Genomic DNA, 8,787 nt, shown 5'->3' on the forward strand with positions numbered 1-8,787 from the left:
AATTAATAATAATAAAACTTGGATCGGAAGTCAGGATTTGTGTTGTGTTAAAATTGAGAGCCGCACACACACACGTCGGTTGCTGGCTTGCTGCCTTTTTAACATAACATGTGATTGAGTGAATTCTCAGGAACCTTGGGTCCACCTCCATTAAGGATTCACTCCCTAATAATTCATGTTTATTAGCTCTCAATTAATGAGTTAATAACATAACATATGGTCCAACTTGAAAGTGAAAAACTTGGGATATGCAAAATAATTACAAGCCCTAATCCAATCTCTTGTGGCCACACGTTTTTCCACCATATATACATATATATATATATATATATATATATATATATATATATATATATATATGTCAATTTTTTCTTCCCAGGCTTTGGCTTTTGAGCAAACGTACAACCATGTCTCATAACGCAGTACTTTACATGTATTGACACATCGTATCATTGTCCACTTACTATTGTAAGATATTACTAATTTTAACTTTAGCTAAATTATATTTTTTCCTCCTTAACGATTACGATTTTTTTAATATTTTTAATATTTGATTTTAATTTTAATATTTTTTATTTATATCAAAATTATATCTAAAAAAATTTTAATTTAGTTTCTAATATTTTATATAAAATTAATGTTTAGAGATAATGTTAATACAAATAAAAAAAATTAAAAACAAAATTACAAATATTCAAAACAAAAATGTTACTTTATCTTTAACTTTTAATACTACTATTGTTAGTGTATTTTTTACTGTTGTTCAATTATTTATTTCTATTAATAGGATTTTTAAATTAAATGGTGCTATTAATATTGTGTCATGTGTGTATTGTCCAATTAACTATATATCATATACTAGTTATATATCATCAAGAAAAATATTAAATTTAAAAAGATTTTAATTAACATATAAATTACTATTAATAAAAATTTTAATATTTTATTTTAATATATATAAAACAAATACATTAAAACTTAAATTTTATATTTTTTTAATTAATAATTTTATTGTATATATCTTGACACCAGTCCTAACACCTACACATATTAGCTAATAAACCCAAATATAAACATGCACATTTTTATTATAGCTTTAATTATCACAGTGCATGTTCAGCAGGTATAACCTTCAAAATTCAATCCGAAGTCATAAGAAAAAAAAACATGAGCAACAAAAATTAAGTTAAAATATGAAAACAATTTTAGTATTAAATAGGAAAGTTTTGAGTAAATGTATGATGCATCATCCGTAGCAAAATCGAAAGTTCCTTAAACAATGAACTGTACACTATCTTTTGTTATCAAGTCATTATTTTCGAATTCGAAAAGTTTAAGCGGTCAATTTTATATGCAGCTAACCGGTATGTCTAAAACGAGCATAATAATAATAATAATGTGTTTATTGGATACGTTATATTTATATAAATCATTATATTTAATTAGATAAAAATTAAAGATTAATATAAAAGAAAAGTATTGATAAATTTTAATAAATACAGAATATTCTAGTATATAAATAAAGAGGTCTGTTACACATACAAATGCTTACAAGTTTTATAAGTTGGTACAAGTTTAATAAAAAACACGTATTACACTCCTACATTTAAGAGTAAATAAACGCACGTTATTCAACCACTTCCTGTTTCTAAAGTGCGCTACTCACCATGCATTATAAACTACTCTTCTTCTTCTTCTTCCTCCATGAAAACGAGTTTCTTGCCAAATTTGAAGATAATGGAACTTCAGAAATACACTCAAACGATTACAGAAATATACCCAAGGGATTACAGAAATACACCCAAAAGATTACAAAAATTACACCCAAAGGATTTAAGAAATACACCCAAAATTCATTGAAGTACACCTTATGTATAATTCAGAACTCTTTCTCTTTCTCCTCCTCATCTTCTGCTGCTTCTTCTTCTTCAAAAATGATTCAGAGTTTGATGTTAAAAAATAATGAAAATCGAGAATAACAAAGAAAGAAAATAGAGAGAAAAGCACGTAAATGAAGAATGAGAAAAAGAAAACAAGAAACGAAAGAAGAACATGCACAAGAAGAAGAAGAAGAAGAAGGTGCAGTGAGTAACGGTTGAAGAAGGAGAAAGAGAAGGCAAGAAACGACAAAAAAAAAGAAGAAGAACGTGCAGCAAGAAGAAGAAGGTGCAGTAAAAACGTGCAGTAATGGTTGAAGAAGGAGAAAGAGAAGGCAAGAAACGAAAGAAAAAAAATAAGAAGAAGAGGAAGAGGAAGAAGAACGTGCGCAAGAAGAAGAAAAATGTGCACTTGTAAAGACTTGTATAAAAAAACGCTTGTATGTGGAGAATTTCTCATAAATAAATACTTTAAATGACAATACTTTAAAGGATAACAGAATCTTTTATTCTTACATAATTAAATATAAAACATATAAATAAAAAAATATTAGTATTCTTTATTCAATAAAATTAATTATTATGCAAAATTTTTTTATGATATTAAAAAATTATATTAAAATAAAATTTTAAACTGTAGCATAAGAATATAAAATAATTAAAATTTTATTTTATATTACTTGACAAATAATTAAGTTATTATATTTAAAATTTATTAACTAACTAATTTTATTAAAGGTATTATTATATAATATAATTTTTCATCAAAATATTTTAAAATTATAATTTAGTTAAAATACTATATATAATACATGAAAATATTAACTTTTTTATTTTTTTAATTTTTTTAGAAAAATAGAATAAATAATATAATTTTATAAACATGCCTATTATATTACATATTTTTTTATATTAATAAGACCTAAATTAATCAAGTTTACGTAATTAAAAATATAAAACATATAAATGCAAAAAAATAAAAATATTTTAAAAATATTATGACATTTACACTAATTTTTCACACACACATATATATATAAATTTGGTTGAGTTAGAGAATAAAAAATTTAACTAAAACAATAAAAAATACTTAGAAATAATAAAAATAAAAAATGATCTTATTATAAATATATAATTTTAAATATTATATTTATGAAACTTTAAATGTTAATTTTAATAAATAAAAAATATTTATTTTTTTGTATTTATATATTTTATATTTTTAATTACATAAGTTTGATTAGTTTAGGTCTTATTAATATAAGTAAATATATAATGTGATTGGGATGTATTTAAAATTATATTATTTTTATTCCATTTTTTTAAAAAAATTGAAAAAAAAGGTTAATATTTTTATGTATTATATATAATATTTTAAATAAATTATATTTTAAAAATATTTTGATGAAAAAATATTTTATATAATAATATCTTTAATAAAATTAGTTAATTAATAAATTTTTTAATATAATAATTTAATTATTTGTCAAATAACATAAAATAAAATTTTAATTATTTTATATTTTTATGTTATAATTTAAATTTTTATTTTAATATAATTTTTTAATATTATAAAATTTATTGTATAATAATTAATTTTATTGAATAAAAAATACTCATATTTTTTATTTATATATTTTATATTTAATTATTTAAGAATAAAAGATTCTGTTGTCATTTAAAGTATTGCGTATTAAAGTATTGTCATTTAAAGCATTTATTTATATACTAAAATATTCTGTATTTATTAGAGTCCATGAATGCTCTTTTTTTATATTAGCCTTTGATTTTCATCTAATTAAATCTAATTGTCTATATAAATGTAACGTATCCAATAAACACATAATTGTTGTACTCATTTTAAACATACCCCAGCTAAGCAATTAATTTTATAAAAAAATTTGATATAGTTTTATGCTTAAAAAATAGGCATCTTATTATTTTTTTTACTTCTTTTTTTTCTCTTTTTTTGCGCTTTTTTTTTTCCACGATCTCTCTCTATATAATATATATGCTACTTTTCTCTTTACATTTCTCTTCTTCGAATTATTTTTAAAAATTTTTGTATAATAATTTTAAATATTTATTTTTATTAATGTTTTAAATGTTTGTTTTTGTTAAATTTTAAATATTTTTTATAATAATTTTTAATATTTTTTATTTAATTTTAAATATTTTTTATTATATTTTAATTTTTTTTTAAATAAAAAATATTCAAAAAATCAAAATATAACAATCATTAATATCTAAAAATTCTAAAAAAATATCATTCCAAATAATAAACAAAGCAACATCCCAAAATTCTAAAAATTTTAAACCTCTTTCTTTTAATCTCTTTCTTTTTAAATACTCAAATAAAAAATCTAAGAAAAAAGATTCGCGATAGATTGTAGACCTTAAAATTTTATAGTAACAATGAAGTAATGACAACGTATTTTTTTGCGACGTGCTTAAGATTCTGTCGCCAATAATTATGTGTAAAGAAAAATGAGCACAATAGAGAAGTTGACCACGTCAAAGAGAGGCACACGGAAAAGGAACTTCAGCACGGTGGAGCGAAATAAAGGACCGGCAAAGAGAAGCGAACGTACAGCAGAGAGAAAACAAAGGCACCAGGGTGGAGCTTAATTGAGATAAATGGAGCCATGACCCCAAATTTTTTATAAAAAAAAAAGTAGTATTTTTTCAAAAAATAAAAAATAGTTTTGTTGGATCAAATGCTTTACTATAACTTAAAGTATTCAAGTTCAAATCTTTATCTCTTACTTTTATTGCACAATAATTTTTAGTTTTAAACATTCAAAACATGTTGGATTTGGAACACTTCCTCTACATTTGAGTTTAAATATAAAAAATTAGGTATTTTTTATTTAATTTAATATTATTTTATATTTTATTATTTATTTAATTAAATTTTTTATATGATAAAAAATATTAGAATATTCAATAGGTATTGATATTATTGTATTTGTATAAATTGATAAAAGAAATTCAATAAATATTATAAATTTTAATATTTGTCTTTCTAACTTTTTTTTTTTACATATTTTACAGGATATATATTCAAATTTTTATATAAAATAATCATGAAAAATAAAAAAATTGATGAATTTTTAAGAGAAAGGCTAATATTTAAGAAGGAGAACATATAACTTTTACAATATCAATACCTATAAATAGCTCTTCTACTTTAATGAATCATAAAGAAAGTGAGATATAACTTTCAAAAATTCAAAAACTTGCATTTGATGATTTTGACCTTAATTCTTTGGAATGAAATCTTGAAAAATAGCTTCAAATTTGACAATATCATCCAAATAAAAAAGATGAGGTAAGACAAACTTATCTTAAATGAGGTCCATGTAAAAAATATCTTAACAATTATCCTCTGTTTGGTCCCTCTAAAATTTTGTTTCAAGTTTTACCACCGAAAAGTACAATAGAAAAAAATACACACGGCAAAAATAAGTACATGCATAATGCAAAGAGAAGCAACGCGAAACGAGACTTTATTTTGGGGAGATGTAAAAAAGAGAGTGAAGTAATTAAAATTTCATATAGTTTTTATGTTTTTATTGTAGTAATAAAATTAACTTTTTAGAATGAATTATATGTTATTTTTGATAATTTTTAAAATTTTTTACATCCTAACTAATAATTAATTATATGGAAAGAGAAGCACTGCAAAAAGAGACTTTATTTTGGGGGTGTAAAAAAAGAAAGTGAAATAATTAAAATTTTATATAGTTTTTATTTTTTTATTGTGGTAATAAAATTAATTTTTTAGAATGAATTATATGTTATTTTTGGTAATTTTTAAAATTTTTTACATTCCAATTAATAATTAATTGTAGTTGATTAGTATCATAATTAGTTATCTAATAAGATTGTTTGAAATTATGAACAGACAAAGCAATTATTATTATTATTATTATTATTATTATTATTATTATTATTATTATTATTATTATTATAACATCGTGTTTGGTTGTATCGAGAAATGTTGTGTTATTTTTACGTACACTCACTCTTAACTTTTTTATTTCATATTTAAAATGATTAATAAAAAGATAACATAAATATAATTTCTGTTATGTATTTATGTAATATACAGTATAAAATTTATGCTTAGCCCACTTAAAAAAAAAAAAAATCCACTTTTCATTGGTCAAAATCAACTGGTGGTTTATATTTTATAGGAATTCCCAAAAAGAATGCAGTAGCGCCAACTTGCTATCAGTAGCGTAAGGTTCCATATATTATGCTGTTTTTTTTTTTTCACAATAACTATTTGTTTTTCAGAGAATTTTTTCTTTTTTGTCTTTAATCTTTGAAAGAAAAAGAAAACTTATTATTTATCTAATTTAGAAAAATAAATTTAAGGAGCACACCTACTAATATCAATGTTCCAATATGTCCAATTCCAAACATTAAAATCTTGTCAGACTTTTTATAGAACTCGTGAATTGAATTGGAAACTCATAATCACTTCAAAAATACTATAATGGTTTTTATCTCAGGCTAGTGACAAACTCTTAAATGGAGCTTAAATTTGTGACAGATTAATTTTTGACTTGTTAGATTAAGAGATACGGTGAACAAAAAAATTATATTATAGTTACATCTATCTATTATTATTTAACCAATAATATTGCATGTTGTGGTTTTATATATAAGTTCATCTCGAAACTGTAAAATCTGAGTCAGTGCTGATTATATTAGAGATTGACAATTGACCCTGTAACCCTAAGTTTAGTTTAGTAATCGCATTCATTCATTGTTGCATATGCGTAACTCCAAAGCCAATTATTACCTTTGCTTCCCAACCCACTTGGTGGTCCACTTCTCACTTGGATATTTACCTTTTTAATTCATTTATCGTCTCCTCCTCGAGTACTTTCTTTGTTGCTAAATTAAATTGATCATTATATAGTGTATATATTATTTAAAGAGCATGATGACAAGTATTTTGTTACTATTTTGTATAGATAGAGTGAGGGATATCCAAACTCTACGCTTTTATGGTACACTGCCGACACTTGGATTTACATTATTTCAAATTTTAAGTGGGGCCCTTTTTTTCTTTTTGTACAAAATGGCGTGCATACTTTTTACTATGACCAACTATACCAACCCCCACAATAAACATATGTGTGTGCTCTTGGTTTAGTTACATATATACTGTGCTTGAGTTGTTTAGTTTACATCAAAGTCGGTGCATACAGGTTGGAGGCTTGGTTCTAGTAGAGCATATTATAACAAAGTCTCCTAAATAATCACATTTGGGTTCAAATTCTATTAGTCAAAAAAAAAAAAAAACTATTAGTGTGGGTGACTGTGTTGTATGGGTATATTGTATTGTAATGACCAAAAAAAAAAATCCGTGTATATACCAAAATCAACTATCGATAACTTTAATTTTTTATGTGTACATATCTTCTTATACTACATTACATATAATTTCTCTTTTTTTTTAGTTACACATGGTATTTTTTAATTTGTCAAATAAAAAACTAATTGATTGAGGATTTGAGTCTTATTTAAAAGTTTGTCACTGATTAATAGATTGCTATATGCAAAAGATAGAATTTAAACCTCTAACATTTCTTTAAATAGAAAGTGAGTTGATATCAACAAATTGAGTGCAGCTACATATATAGTATTACAGTGTGTGCCTGATTTGCACATGACGAACATATACCTAATTAATTTTAATTAAAAGTTAGAAATAAAATAATTTATATTTTAAAATTAATTTTAACAAATTAAATAGTATACCGATAACGCTGACTAAATTCTTTTACAATATATAATTATGAAAACGGCAGAAAATTTTTTTGTTGTACTTACTTTCTTTTACTTAATTTTGGATAGGGTAGAGTGCAATGAACTCTGCCATTTTTTTTTTTTTGGTCAGGAAGTCTACCAATTTAAACACATCTATAAACCAATTTTGTGAAACGTGATAATTTGTTGTAAATGCAGGGAGTATAAATTTATCGTTGCAAAAATTGGCATGTTTAAGTAAGGGTGGCAATATATACTTTATTTGTGGGTACCCAATCTAACTCCACCCGGCCGGATAGGGTTGCCAACTCGATTCGCAGCGGATAGGGTAGGGTGCGGGTAAGATTTTTGTGCGGGTTGAGTCTCAACCCTACCCGATTAACCCGCACTCTCTATATGTATATGTTATATTTATATAAAAATATGTTTTAAGTAAATGTTGAACCAAAGATCTCTCATTAAATGCAAAAAGATTCTTAGCCACTAAAAAAGAATCATTAATTGATAATTGAATTTTTTTTTACATAAAAATCAGTTCTATTTTGAATTATCATCAAATTATATAATAATAATGTATCTTTTCAGTAATCGCGGGTTAAAAGCGGGTAGAGTTAGGGTTGAAATATTCTCAACCTGTGAATAGGATTGGGTTGGATCCAAACCCTACCCATTGCCACCCTTATGTTTAAGAGCCTGAAAATTTTGGAAATAAGATTTTAGGGATGCAGTAAAGATTCAACAAAAACTTTTATGTGGTGACAAATTGGCAAACTTCCATTTTTATTTTGTTTATCCAAGGAGTCATCTTTTACTTTTAATTTGCTGATATCAGTCACTCTTGTAATCAGAAGCAACCTTTTCTTTGGAGACTTCAAAATAGAGACAGTATATTTTGAAAAAATTGATCACCTTAGCAAGATGGAGAAGGAAAGAGACCCCCAAGGGTGTATTTGCGAATTGTGAGGAAAAGGAAAGGAAATGTTATGGAAGGGGAAAAAAAGAAAATAGAAGAGATGATTTAAGATTTTTAAATTTTTTCTTATCCATGAGTTTAAAATAGATAAAGAGGAATTTTGAAAGCCGATGTTCTCAAACTTGTGAACCCACCTAAAGAAACCAAAGA

This window comes from Arachis hypogaea, chromosome 8 (assembly GCF_003086295.3).
Source record: "Arachis hypogaea cultivar Tifrunner chromosome 8, arahy.Tifrunner.gnm2.J5K5, whole genome shotgun sequence".
Taxonomy (NCBI): Eukaryota; Viridiplantae; Streptophyta; class Magnoliopsida; order Fabales; family Fabaceae; genus Arachis; species Arachis hypogaea.